The sequence below is a fragment of the Ochotona princeps genome, chromosome 22 (genome assembly GCF_030435755.1).
Source record: "Ochotona princeps isolate mOchPri1 chromosome 22, mOchPri1.hap1, whole genome shotgun sequence".
In the NCBI taxonomy this organism is placed as follows: Eukaryota; Metazoa; Chordata; class Mammalia; order Lagomorpha; family Ochotonidae; genus Ochotona; species Ochotona princeps.
Window position 1 is genome coordinate 38,200,870 of NC_080853.1, and position 15,579 is coordinate 38,216,448.

The 15,579-nt window shown below is 39.6% G+C and overlaps 1 pseudogene; it reads left to right on the forward strand.

Annotated features, from left to right (window-relative positions):
• LOC131483040 (zinc finger protein 850-like) overlaps positions 1–15,579 on the forward strand; it is a 235,426-nt pseudogene that overhangs the window by 1,564 nt on the left and 218,283 nt on the right.

Genomic DNA, 15,579 nt, shown 5'->3' on the forward strand with positions numbered 1-15,579 from the left:
TTTGCAGCCAGTTTCTTTTCATACATATCAGAATTAACGTGGAAAAAACATGATTATAGATAATGTACAGAAGCCTTTTGGAAGCCGTCAATTTTCATTACTAAAACATGTAAACACATGTTAGCTGCCATAAACATACTGTCATGCTCTATCAGCTTGCAGCTTGAATGAAACAAGCATTAGCAACATTGCAAACAGAAAGTATTAAAGTAAAATGGAAGTGAAAAGAACACTTTAGAAGTTTCAGCAGGTGTTAAAAAGTAAACATGAGGAATATCAGTGTATTTCAAAACACAGGCTATGTGTAGCTTAAGTAAGATGCAATTTGTGTGTGATCTGCCTTTATTGTGAGGGGTAAAATGTGAATGAGTACTGCTTTCAGATTTTCACTTGGCTAATAAATGTTCAGTGCATAACACTTGTTTGGAATACCATCTTTATCTTTTCCAGATTGTATGTAGTATGAGTTTTTAGAGTCTCAAAATTCCGCATTCTGTTTCAGACTAAAATTGAAAGCACAAATATCAACTGATGCATGTGGCAATTCTAATGCTAAAGACTGAGCTATGAAGGATGAATCTTGATCAGAGTGAAGAATCTCGTGACACCTGGCCACATGTGGAGCCCATTTGGCCACTGTCACTCCTTGAATTCTCTAATGTGGGAGATCATCCCTGGATTTCTGCCCACTTAGTCCTTGTAGGAAGATATAGGCCCGTGGCACAATATGTCCCTGGGGGAAACCCTCACAATAACTGTGGACCTGTACATGACATAGCTTAGAACCTACCCCAAGGAGAAGAATCTGATAATTACAACTACATTGACCTAGAGCAAATGAATACACAAAGGTAAAATGAATATTTTTTTAATTTATTTTATTTTTTCAAATTTAATTTAATTTCATTTTTTTATTCATTGAATACATTGTATTATGTGATACAGCTTCATTGGAACAGAGTCACCCCATCCCTCCCCCCATGTGGAATATTCCACTTTGTTGCATATCCACTGATCAAGTACAGTTGAGATTCCCTCTTGTGTGCAAGCATAAGCTAAACATAGAGTCCAACATCTTATACTCCATTCTAGCTCCTCAGCTTCCTGGCTAGTCCGAGGACAGAACCATCAGATTATCAACCCGATCAATTAAAGGCTCCAACCTACCCTCAGCAACAATTAACTTCGTTGTGTAACTAATAGTTATAGTATTGAGTAACCAATGTGTTATAAACAATTGCAATTTCTTAACTATCTTCTGTGATCACCTCATTGTCAATTCAGTTTTAGATTATATACAATATATAACATAATATACATAAAATAACATGTTTTACATAACATCATATCCTCTTAAATTAACGCAAACATGTGGTATCTAACCTTTTGGGATTGGCTCATTTCCCTTAGCATTACGGTTTCCAGTTGGGCCCATTTGGCCACAAGAAACTGCATTTTGCTTATTTTTAATAGCTGAGTAGTATTCCATGGAGTAGATGAACCATAGCTTTCTTATCCAGTCTTCTGCTGATGGGCATTTTGGCTGCTTCCATGTTTTTGCAATTACTGATTGTGCTACTATGAGCATAGGGATGCATGTTGGCTTCTCGTAAAACACTGTGGGCACTGTGGCAATAGCTTTGGGACTGCAGGGGTGAACAGTGAACTGCACATGTGCTGATCTTACAAGAACTCGCTGACGTCAGTGGATTGCACTGGTCCTGCAGGAAAACAATATTGACTGTAGCATCGTACTGGTCATAATAGCTCCATGTGGCACCCAGATCTGACGCCCACCAGGTTCTGGCATGATCAGTGCCACGAACATCCTAATTATAAAGGACACCTGGAGTCTCTAATCCTGGGACCTGCTCCAAACGGAAGTGAGAGAAAGGTTGCAGAGCAACAGTGTACCCTTAACTCCACAGGAGGGGTAGAGTGGTGAGCCAAGAGCTGGGGCTGTGGAGACCACGGTGGAAATTTGATATAAGAACCCAGACCTGGAACTCGCTGGAGGTTGTGGCACAAGTGCTGCAAGGAAAAAGTTGTGTTTGTAGACCTGTGGGTGACAAAGCTTAGAAACCTGCCCCAAGGAATTCAAGACTCTGCTAACCAGAAGTACAATGACCAACAGCAAAAGAAGAGACGAAAGCATAATGAATATTACTGAAGACTCCCCTGCAAAGGAGCAAAACCCTATGCCAACCTCAGAGTTAACTGAGGAGGACATCGAGAAAATGGGGCACACAAAATCCATAAGACTCATTTTAAAGATTCTGATCAACTCATGCAAGAGTCCAAAGAATTTAAGGAAACAAAAAAGCAAATCAAGGCTGGTATATCAGAAATTGAGAACACAGTAGAGCAAATCAAAAGTACAGTGGAGAGTCTCCAAAACAGAATGAAGCAAGCAGAAGCAAGAATCTCAGAATTGGAAGATATTTCCTGTCATCGGGGGAAGCCAACAAAAAGCTGGAAGCAGAGCTGGATCAGGCCAAAAAAGGATTCAAGACTTGAAAGACACTAGTAAGAGGCCAAATCTAAGAGTTATGGGAGTCCCAGAAGGTGCAGAAAGAGAGGCTGAGTTTGCAAAAGTATTTAATGAAATAATAAAGGAAAATTTCCCTAATCTGGAGAAAGAATTGGGAAACAAGATCCAGGAGGGGCACAGAACTCTCAACAGGCTTGATCAAAAGTGATCTTCACCACAGCATATGATAATCAAGCTCTCTTCAATCAAATATAAGGAAAAGATCCTGAAATGTGCATGTGAAAAATTTGACTGGCATATAAAGGAATGCCAATTAAGCTCACAGGAGATCTCTCACAGGAAACTCTACAGGCAAGAAGAGAATTCCAGATTTTAAAAGAAAAAAATTGTCGGCCTAGGATAACATATCCAGCAAAGCTTTCTTTTGTCTTTGAAAATGAAATAAAATTCTGACACAGGAAAGAAAACCTAAAAGAATTTGCCTCTTCCAAACCTGCCCTACAAATGACTCTTCAAGATGTTCTCTTGATAGAGAAGAGGAATAGCACCTACCAAAACCAAAGGCAAACAGGAAGAACATCCTAGTAAAATGACAAAAGAAGCCTAAACCAATGAACAACCCATTCCTAAAATGACAGGACCAAAGTAACACCCATGTATATTAAACTCTGAATGTAAATGGTTTAAGATCAATCAAACGCCATGGATTATTGCACTGGATTAAAAAACAAAATCCATCTGTTTATTGTCTGGAGGACACATGCTTCAACAAAGGTCAGTGGAACTATATCGCATGGGTTTTGTTGTTTTCTGTTGGTTTCATCTCTTCACAACACTTTCTTCTGATTAAATCATTCAGTGACTCGTAGATCATGCAGTGGCATCATTTTCTTCAAGAAGGTTCTTGATTTTCATTTCTTCAGCTACACATTAGTCATTTAATTAGCATGTTATTTAAGTTCTTGATGTTGTTAATTTCTTTTTTGTTCCTGATGTTGATTTTGTTTTGTCCCTCTTCATTTAAGGGGATGTATAGTAGCCGTGTAATGGAGAATGTCATATCTAGTAACTTGTCATTTAACTTCAGGCATTGTAAATTTCTATTTTTCTTTCTATTGTTGCTTTTGTATCATGACTTTTCATTTAAGGGAATGTACAGTAGCTGCAAAATTGAGACTAGCATCCAGATATGAGGATGCAGTGTGGAATGCATTTCTGTTTCCAGACAAAGATGGACTTACAATGAAACTGTTTACTATATCTTGACAATAGGATTCTGGACTCTCTGCCATTGTCTATGCGCGCAATGATGGACATAGGACTGAGTATGAAGAACTATATGTTAGTAATGATATGGAGGAACTAGGTGGGGCGGGGAGGGGATAAGGGAATATGGAGCGGTACCATAAAATGAAAGCAATAACAATAAAATGTATATTAAAAATAAATAAATTTAGGCTATGTCACTTGGATTAATCGAAACAGTTCAAATTCAGAATTTTGTCACAAGAATTAATTGGCTAGTCATTTACATTTCCCATATGGGCAGGAAGTTTCAGGAAAGTTAACAAAGCTAATCTGACCTGGGATATAGTTTTCGTTCTTGGCTAATCTATTAACTTGAGTACCGACGTTTATTGGGAAAGCATGAAAGCACCTCCAAAGTTCACTGGGAGGAAAAGTTACTCTGGGCAAGGAGGCCCTCTGCCTCATCTTCCCTGGAGTCTCTGTTTAACAGATTCCCATAGGCCTCTGCCCTCCCAGCTAACCTGTAATTCCACAGTTCTCGGTCATGTCATGTCACCACTTACGAGATCCCACCCCTACCTATTTAGAAAGGACTTTAGGAAGGATCATGGGTCACTAAGGAAGTGATCGTCTACCACAGGTGGGTCAAGGCCCAGAACTGGAAGTAAGGTCACCCTACACACAGGTGCCTGTCTGCCCAACCCCAGCTTCTCTCTTCAACTCCTCTGCACCTTTATGTTGTCACTCTGGAAACAACATTGATTCAGACATGCTACCTTTTACCACATCTAGTGCTTATCAATTCAGTAAATATCGACTTCTCAGATGGCCAAATGAACCACTGTCTAGCTGACACCCCGAAGCAAACCTCAGTCCGTGCCTTCCAAACATCAGACCAGGTTCACCACACTTCTGCTGACTCTTGTGATGGCTACAGTTGCTTGTAGATAAGCTACTGTCAAAGGGACTGCCTCCCTGAATGTCCATCATTCATCATCTCTGGCCATCTCCTCCACTTTCTCCACCCTGTGGTCCAGTGTGCATCTGTATTGTAAGTGGCATAACAGCTTGAAATTATCCATGAAAGGCACTCATGGCTATTTGGAAGCTCTGGACAGCAGAGGCAGTGGGTCTCTGGAGGAAGAAAACACACATGCACACACAAGTGATAGCCTGCCTATGAGCCAGAGCAGACAGTGACTCTACTATACTCTGTACCCTATGCCGCCTAATGACCTCAGTGCCCATGGGGACCCAGAGCAGTGCCAGCAGGTGAGCCTGTAGCTGGGCCCACAACCATCACTGTGCATGTCTGTGTGAAAGTGGTGTTGGATCCAAGAACAACATGTGGAGCCTTACAAGGCATGGGCGATGTCTACTCTCATGTTTGGTTTGAAACTCTGGAACTGTTTTTCTGTGTAAATATTGAAAATTACAATTTGTGCAATAACTTAGATTTTTAAATACAGTTTCATATTTTCATGTTATATTTAAGAAAGTGTTTTTTTTTCTTTTAAAAGAAGTCAAGCTCAGATCCTTTGCCAAGTTGCATTTTCTAAGATGGGTTCATTGTGTCTGCTGTAGTCAAATGGGCACTGTCAGAGGTTCTTGGAGGCTTCAGTTTCACAATTTTACTTTTAGTCAGACATGAAGCTAACTGCCTCCAGGCTTCTGGAGGCTTCAGCCCCAGAGCTTGGGGCAGGGTGTCCAGCTCTCATCCTGTTCTGACTGCAGTCCTAGCATTTTTTTTTTTTTATTCTTTCAACCTTGACAGAAAATCCAGCATTGAAAATACCAGAAGTATATTTTTTTAAGATTTATTTATTTTCATTGAAAAGTCAGATACAGCAATCCAATCAACTGTAACCCCAAGAACAAATGGTCATTACCTTGAAGTTCATCCGTTAAGCTGAAGACCTATACCTCAGTTTCCCCACCTGGGCACACTTACAAATCTGCAGACATTCACCTTTCCCTGGCTTCTCTGTCCATATTCCATTATTGTCAGGTCTTACCTCTCCTGGAACTCTCAAAAGTACACACATTAGAAATACAAAGCATCTTAGCATTACCATCTTCACTGTCCTGCCAAGCAGTGAACAGAGGATAAGGACTAGATATACGGGGCCCATGTTTAGGCACTACCTGTACTCAGAGACTGTCCGTGGAAAGCCAGAGGGCAAGCAGGTACTGGGGAGTGCCAGTATGATGAGACACACAACCAAGAGAGTGAGCTCCTCCCTATTATGAGCCTTTGTAGGGGCTTGTGAGGGGGTGGTTATACAACCATGCAATACTGCTCCCTCTCAGATTCCAGGTGGTGATAGCTGAGCGTTACAGCTGGGCAGAAGGGAACACCTAGGTGGTGATGGGGGAGTGGCTTCCAAGTTTGTGCCCCTGAATTAGCTGCCTACCTCACTGCAGACCATTACCGTTAAGTGTTAAAATGTTTTTAGTAAAATTAAGCTTCTAATGAAGGAAACTATTAGCAGAATAGAAAATAGCGATTTCCTTATAATTAAGATAGGATACAATGCATCTGTAATGACCAGTATTGCTAATATATAACCCTAGACAGGATGTCTTCTCACTTTGTCTCTTATTGTGAATCCACAATCAGGTGTTGGGTCAGAATTTATCCCACCACCTTGAACAGAGGAGTTCCACACGAGATAATGCAAAGGCGAAGAAGCTTTATTGCTAGCACGCTAGGGTCCAAGTCTCATCTGACACAGTGGAGTCTTGACAAGGATCCCGACCATACATTTCACATAGTTCATATAGGGTTTTGGCTGCATTTCTAGGAATGGGACATTGATTCTACAAACAGACATTGGCAAGATTGTAACTGGTCAGTTTGTATCACCTATGACCCTTCTGGTGGCCAGTCTCTCTTGTCCGTGCCCACCCCAGTGGTCAGACTCTATCACTATGACCACTTCATGACTAGGGATCTTCCAAGTCTCCTCTGATTGGTCAACTCTGTCTAGGGTGTGTAGTGGCCCACTTTCGGGAATCTGCTGCCTCAATTCTAGGGACTGAAACTTAGGCCTAGCCTGTCTGAGGCCTGCTCAAGGCCTGTCATGACCTTACCTTGGTTCTCCTCACAGCAAGCGAAGCTCTCATTACAGCAGCCAGAATTAGTAGTTAGCTTAGCCATTGATCAGTCAGCATCACTTATCCTGTATTCTGATTACCATTACTTATCCAACCCTCTGCTAACTGCTATCTCTTAACACTCACATATGTGCTTTAATTACCTTATTACTAGTCACTCACTTAATGCTATCCCTAATGTTTTCTTCTAACACTTGCATATTTTTGCCATCAACTTGATTTTCTTTATTGCCAGACATTCATTTATTTAACTATTTAATACTGCTGCCCAATACTATTCCTTGTTAATATCATCCTACTACTATTTATCTACTGCTTAGCACACTATTTTCTTAATTCATTTATCAGCACACTTCAGTACTACTTAGCTCTTATTTTAGTTCTTCAGTCTCACACAGGAAATTAAACACAATAAAGAAACCGTATGCATACTGGTCAAGTTTGAAGGACTATCAATTTATATTAATAAATAGAAACTGAAACCAAAAACGATGAGATACTCAAACAAGTTACTATGTACTAATAAGAAACACAGAATTGGGCTGGGGTGTGAATATGCCACTATTTGTTACATGTGCCAGGTGGTGGATATTTGTGAGCACAGTTCATGGGGAGGAATTTCATCCTCACCTCTCTCTGGAACATTGTCAGCTTCTCACGATGAGTGGTAAATGAGCAGCCCTAGGAGATGCTCCTGCTTGTCTAGGCAGACGATGAGGAGTGTGTTTCATTCTGTGGGTGTGATATTGTGAAGAACACTTCACAAAGTTTGTGGAAAACCTAATTAAAGTACAAGTGTAGAGGCAGGTGTTTGAGGTAGTGGATAGGGTGCCACCTGAGGAATCTACACCCCATACAGAAGTGCCTGGGTTTAGGTACCAGCTCTCTGATATTGCACACCCTTTGGCAAGCTCCAGGCTCAAGAAGTCAGATCCCTGACACCTGTGTGGGAGACCTGGCTTGAGCTCCTAGCTCTGGACACAACTAGGGTCCACTGTAGTCATTGAGGACCGAATTAGCAGATAAGCAGATCTTCCTCTCTCTCTCCCTTCCTCTCTTTGTCTCTGCCTCTTGAATAAAAAGCATTTTGCTGCAAGAAATATGCATAGAAAATATTCAAATACATATTTTGAAAAATGCATATGGATTTCCATTTTGTAGCAAAATATACAGCTTTTAATCCTGTTTCTTCACACACTTTTTGAAGTACTTTGTAGCTCTCCAACATCAGTGGGACGTGTGCACAATTTCTGGTTCTTGACTCAGCTTTCCTTGTGGTCCTCCTGTTAGGCTGAAAGCAGTTCCACAGGAGACCCGAGATCATAAGGACTCACCTACTCGGCAAGGCCCAGGGGTCAGAGTCCACTCACCGTTAGACTGGCTGACCAAAATGAGAACAAGCCAATTTGTAGAAAATGCAATTTGATTCCCATGATCCATGAGAAATCAGTTTGTTCAGGGTCCAGGACATTGGGAAGACATGAGAAGTAAGAATAGAGAAAGTCACCTGTATTCCCATAGAAAAGCCATCTTCAGTTATACAGATGTGGCTCCCAGATGCTCTCTACAAAGGACTGACTTTTCATGTGATTCCTCTTTTTTTTTTTTTTTTTTTTTTTTTACTGTCTTTATACTCGTAGTGGAGATAACTTGTTAAATATTGAATATATTACAAATATTCTGCCAATGGATCCCATCGTTATTTAACCTTTCACATGAGCTTGTAATGTGAGTAACTGTGATTTTGTTTTGCAATGGAGAAAAGAGGGCTTACCGATAAGTTTTATTTAATATGTATGTTTATATTTAATGCATGTAGAACTTCAACATGCAGATTTTTGTGGGGACACAGTTCAGCCTGGAACAAACATTTTGAAGTGTAGGACAAAGAATGTGCTGATTCAGCACCTTTAAGAATGCTCTTCCCTACCCTTCTCAAAACATGATGAAAATACGTTACTCTCAGACATGTGATGTATTTCCTGACCTGGATTCTTCTAACTTCTGCTAAGTCATTTACCTCATAGTGGGGTGTCATAAGGCTGCCAGAGGTTGAGATGGTATAATTACATGCTAGATTAAAAAGGAAGGGGAAAGTCAAGCCTGTGGCTTTCTTTCTGGATCTGTTAGCCTAGTTTAAGGAGCTTTCTAGATTCCTCCATGCTATGCTTTTTGCCACGACACAAATTGTGAGATAGACACCATTACTTGGCCATCTGTAGGATTATTCCTCAAATGCCCTCAACAGCTAATACCAAGCTAGGTAAAAAGTTGAAAGCCTGGTCCCGCTGTGGATAGTAGGGAACCAAGGCCCAGGTACTCGATCATTAACCTGTTCCCTCCCAGGATGCGTAAGAGCAGGATGTTGGTTGACAACAGAGGTGTCTGGACTTCCACAGGCATCCCAAGATGACAATGAGGGTATTCCAAGGGACGAATAAACCACTGTGTCAATTGCTCACCTCCAATTTATTTTCTAACATTTTAAAATCATCTGTATGATCAAGGTATTAATTTGATATATGCATGTATTCTGTAGAGATTTTCACAGTCCAATCAATTGACACGTCCATCACCATCTGGATCGTTTTAAAAATGACAAATATAGGGTCTGGCGCAATAGCGTAATGGTTAAAGTCTTCGCCTTGTATGCACCGGGATCCCATATGGGTGCTGGTTCTAATCCCGCCGGCCCTGCTTTCCATCCAGCTCCCTGCTTGTGGCCTGGGAAAGCAGTGGAGGACGACCCAAAGCCTTGGGACCCTGCATCTGTGTGGGAGACCCATAAGAGCTCCTGTCTCCTGGCTTCGGATTGTCTCAGCTCCAGCCATCATGGCCGCTTGAGGAGCGAACCATTGGACGGAATATCTTCCTCTCTATCTCTCCTCCTCTTTGTATATTCGCCTTTCCAATAAGAATAAATAAATCTTTAAGAAAATGACACATATAAACCTTTGATAAGCATCCAATTTCCATCACATCATCATGTAAGGCAATCATTCTTCTATTGGCTTAAATGGACTCTACTTACTTGGGTCTTACATGTTTGTCCATGTTTGTATGGCATTTTTCCACTTACTATGGTGTCCTCCAATTTAATCCATGTTGTCACAAATTGTGGCACATCCCTTTTTATTTTGGCTGAATAACATTTTAAAGCATGGGAAATAGATGTCCTTAACGGTATATTTATCCATCTTATCTGCTGAGGGATCCCTAGGCAGTTTCCATGTATTGGTCACTGTGTTACTTTACCATGAGTATAGGAATGCAGACATCCCTGAGATATTGGTGTTCTTTCCTTGACATGTGTATTCAGAAATGCAATCATATAGGATCATATGCTTTCACATTTTTAAGGGGCATCTACTCTATTTTCCATTGACACTTATCAATACCCCAATACAGTGTGCAAGGACTTCCTTTTTCCATATCAATCTCAATATTCACCATCTATTTTCTTTCTGTTACTAACCAGCCTAACAGATATGAGGAGATACGGTGGTTTTGCATTTCCTTAATGTTAAACAGCAGCAGTGCATTTTTTACCTAGCTTCTGAATGTTTCAATGGTTTTTCTAAGAAAAAAAAAAAAGCCTTGATCACTAGCTAAATTTTAAATAAGATTATTTGGAGTTCATTTTGTGCTATTTTACTGATTTCTTGAATGATTTGGCTGCTAGCCTCTTTTGAGATATACAGTTGCAAATTATGCTATAAGTGCTTTCCTCATTTCGCTGTTCTCATTTCTCCGCAGAGATGCTTCTGCTAGGCATCAATCCATGGAATCAGCTTTGCTTTGGTTGCTTCTATTTGGTGTCATATCCAGAGTCATCGAAAAGAGCAATGTAAAGGAGCATTTCCTCTGTTTTCCTCTCAGATTTTTACAGGTTCTCATTGCACCTTGGAGTATTTAATCCATTGTGAGTGTATAAAATGAGGATCCAACTATGTCCTTATTCATGTGCATTTCTTCTCTGATTGTGAATGTAGTAAAAAGGCTGTTCCATGTCTATTTTGCTATTCTTGTTCCCTGTCTCAATGATTTGTTTACCATAGGAGCTTGAGTTTATATTGGAGCTGTTGCGTCTAACTACTTGAACTGTCAGTATACCAGTGCGGTAGTTTTAATTGCTGTATTCGTAACATCCTTTTAAGTTTGCAATTTTTTAAATTTATTCATTGATTACATTGTATTATGTGATACAGTTTCGTTGGAACTGGGAATTACCTCACCCCTCCCCCACCCTCCCGCCATGTGGAATATTCCACCTTGTTGCATATCCACTGATCAAGCACAGTTGAGATTCCCTCTTTGCAAGCATAAACTAAACATAGAGTCCAACATCTAAGGGAAATGAGCCAAGCCCAAAAGGTTAGATACCACATGTTTGCGTTAATTTAAGAGGGTATGATATTATGTAAAACATGTTATTTTATGTATATTATGTTATATGTTGTGTATAAACAAACTGAATTGACAATGAGGTGATCACAGAAGATGGTTAAGAAATTGCAATTGTTTTTAATATACTGGTTACTCAATACTATAACTATTAGTTACACAACGAAGTTAATTGTTGCTGAGGGTATGTTGGAGCCTTTAATTGATTGGGTTGATAATCTGATGGTTCTGTCCTCGGACCTGTCAGGGTCTCCCCAGGAAGCTGAGGAACTAGATTGTAACATCCTTTTAAAGTGAAGTGTGGAGACCCAGCAAGGTAGCCTAGTGGCCAAAGTCCTTGCTTTACACAGCGGGACACCGGTTAGTGTCCTGGCAGCCCAGCTTCCCATCCAGCTCTCTGCTCGTGGCTTTGGAAAGCAGTGAAGGATGGCCCAAAGCCTTGGGACCTTGCACCCGCAAGGGAGGCCTGGAGGAAGATCCTGACTCTTGACTTTGGATGGGCTCAACACCAGCTATTGCAGCCCCTTGGGGAGTGAATCATCAGATCTTCCTCTCTGGCGCTCCTCCTCTGTATATTTGACTTTTAATCTTTAAATTGAAGTGTGAGGCTACTAAGCTTGTTGTTTCTCAGAATTACTTTGGTATTTATAGTCTTTTGTAGTCCCACTTGAATTTTCGGGTTTTTTTACTCAGGAATTTAATAAAGATTGCATTGAATATCTGGATTGGGTAGTATGATTATATTTGCCAAGATTAGTTCTTCTGATTCATGAACACAGGGTATATTTCTATTTCTTTGCATTTCTCCCACTTCTTTTATTGACACGTTTTGATTTTCCACTTAAGGATTTGGCCAAATTTATTCCAAAACATTTAACCCCTTTTAATGGCACTAGCAATGGAACTTTTTTTTTTGAGATTTTGTGTTAATGTATGGAAATACAAATTTTCTCCGTGTGCCGCTTTTCTAATCCAAAATTTGGTGAATATATGTACTAGCTCTAACAATTATTTTTGTAAAGTCTTAGAAATTACTGTATATAAAGATGATGTCATCTGGAAAAAGGTATTTTTCCATTTTCCTTTCTGATTTTGGTGCCTTTGATTTCGCTCTTCCAGCTAATTTGTTGGTGAATCTTACATTACTCTATCAAAGAAAAATCATGAGAGCTGCCCCGTTGTCTTGTGCCTGCTGTTAGGCAAGAGGCTTTCACTCCTTCCTGGTGGGCATGATTGTAGCTGTGGGCTGGTTATAGGTGGCCTTTGCTCTGTTGAGCTATAAGCTTTCTATAATTGACCCATTCAGTTTTTATCACAAAAGGGTCTTGAATTTTGACTCTTCATTTTTCTGTAACTGTTGAAGTGAATATTCACCTTCTGTCCATTCTTTACGAGTCCCAGCCTTGCATTGTTTCATGTGAAAAACAGAAAAAAAAGTTAGACATATTTAAAGAGGCTTGTGTGTTTCTCCCTATCCTCTGTTTATGCAACTGAAAAGTTGACTTTTACAGTCATTCTTGAGCTGGAAATTTGATTTCATTCCAGGTCAGCTGGCACGACTGCCATTTGCACTTGGAGATTGCTCTCTGGTTTTTGCCAAAGAACCTGGAAATCTGTATTTAATTTTCAAAACTACCAACACATTATTATTATTATTATTATTATTATTATTATTATTAGCTGGAAAGTCAGATATACAGAGAGGAAGATCTTCTGTCCCATGATTCACTCCCCAAGCAGCTGCAAAGGATGGAGCTGAGCTGATCTGAAGCCAGAAGATTGGAGTCTTTCCTCGATCTCCCACGCAGGTGCAGGGTCCCAAGGCTTTGGGCTGTCCTCCACTGCTTACCCAGGCCACAAGCAGGGAGCTGGATGGGAAGCAGAGCTGCTGGGATTAGAATTTGCACCATATGGAATACTGGTGTATGCAAGTCAAGGACTTAAACTGCTAAGCTACTGCACCGGGCCTCAACATCTATTCCTAATTAAAGCGCATTTGATTTTTTAATCCCATCTATTTGTTGTCTAGAAGAGACACATTTCACCAACAAAAATCAGTGGAACCTATATTGCATGGGTTTTGATGTTTTCTGTTAATTTCATCTTTTCAAAACACTTTCTTCTGATTAAATTCTTCAATGATTGATACATCATACAGTAGCATCATTTTCTACAAGAAGGTTCTTGATTTTCATTTCTTCAGCTACACGTTAGTCATTTAGTAGCATGTTGTTTAACTTCATGGTGTTGTTAATTTCTTTTTTCTTCCTGATGTTGATTTTGTTTGTGGCTTTTCATTTAAAGAGATGTATAGTAGCTGTGTCATGGAGACTGTCATGTCTAGTAACATGTTATTTAACTTCATGACATTGTAAATTTCCATTTTTCTTCCTATTATTGATTTTGTATTATGACCTTTCATTTGAGAGGATGAACAGTAGCTGTGAAATTGAGACTAATGTATTCAAATGTGAGAATACAATGTAGTATGCATCTCTACTTCCAGACAAAGATGGACTTACAATGAAATTGTTTATTATATCTTGACAATAGGATGCTGGACTCTCTGCCATTGTCTATGCCCGCAATGATGGACATATGAGCATATGAAGAATTATACTTTAGTAATGATATAGAGGAACTAGGTGGGGGGGCGGGATTGGGGCTGGAATAAGGGAAATACCAGGAGCCTATGGAACTGTATCATAAAATGATAATAAAAAATAAAAATAGAGCAGAAAAAAAGGGGATCATTTGATCTGCAAAAGTCATATGTCTTAGTGTAGTTGAAACGTATTTTGCTTGGGGTCTAAAAAATGAAGTTTTTAATAGAAATACACATACAGACCCCCCACACACACACACACACTTCTACCACAACCTTCACTGCCAATGTTCCTTAAACTCCTACCACAACCTTTACTGCCAATGCTCCTTAAACCTTGCTAAATACTAAAGCATCTCTGAAATTACACAGAAATTGCAAACAGTAAAAATAATAGTAGTCATCTGGCTTTCAGCAAAATGACTTATATGCTCAGCTAGAGTGACTGCTCCTATTCTTTTAACATGCTAATCTACATAAGGGTTCTGACAACTACTAATCTAAACAACTTTGTTCTGAAAGTATGAATTAAAATCACATCTGAAAATTAATTTACCTAAAGCTTTAATATATTAAATCTGCATTTTAAATCCATTGCAAAAGGGTACAATGTATTGCTAACAACTGTACAATTTCACAACCCAGAAACAGGCACTGTTAAACAATTGGTCATGGTTTCAAACTTACATATTTATGTAGTCATTTTTCTGATTCATATATGCAAATAGCATTTAGTACACTTAACTTTGTATCATAATATATAAACAATCCAGAGGCTTTACTATTGACCTGCTGCCAGTGGTGCTGAAACTATATATATATATATATATATATATATATATATAGTTTCACCAGTTTCATATACATATAAATGTATTCATAAACGTATATCATTGATCGATAGATGAATAGAGATAGATGCAATGTACTTAACTATTCCCATCATTTCTGACTCACTTGTATTACTTAGCAAAAGTTGCATAATTTTGGACTACATTCTCTGTTATTATAAGTAACAAGGGTACAAATCATTGTCTACATTTCAACTAGCTTCTAAAGAATTCAAATCTACAAGTGCTATAAATATTATTAATATTAATAACTAGTATTTTCATCTTGTTGAATCATTATGTAAATGGCTTTACACAATGTACAGAAATAGAAACTGAACAGTACCCAGGATAAAAGTGCAATCTGGTCTTGAAGCATAAAATGAAATGCTTTGAGACTGAACAGAATCAAGATGGCAGAATAGGGTAAGGACACATTTAAAAGGATGGAAAAACATTTAATCAGGATGAAGCAGAGAGGACATATTCCAGGATATAGAAAAGAACAGACTAACAGCAGAGGGGTATGTTGCAGAGACTGATACTCCAGCACGGCGATCTAAACTCCAACAGCATCCAGAACTCCACCAGCAACCAGGTGGGAAGGGACTTTCACTGGGAGTTTGGGTGGTGAACCCAGACAAAGAACTGTCCGTTCTGCTCGTCTGTTTGATTTGACCAGGAGCAGAGACAGAGCAGCAGATCTCATACAGACAGTGTGAGAACAGGTTGGTTTCAACAGCCTAGTCAGCTCCTTAGAGCTGAATTGGGTGCCATTTTGTGAAAGGAGAAAAGGGCAAGGGAAGGGATGGAGCATGCGCTGAGCTGGGAGTGAGCTCATTTCTGTCTCAGTGAACTGCAATGATGTGGCATTCTACGGATTC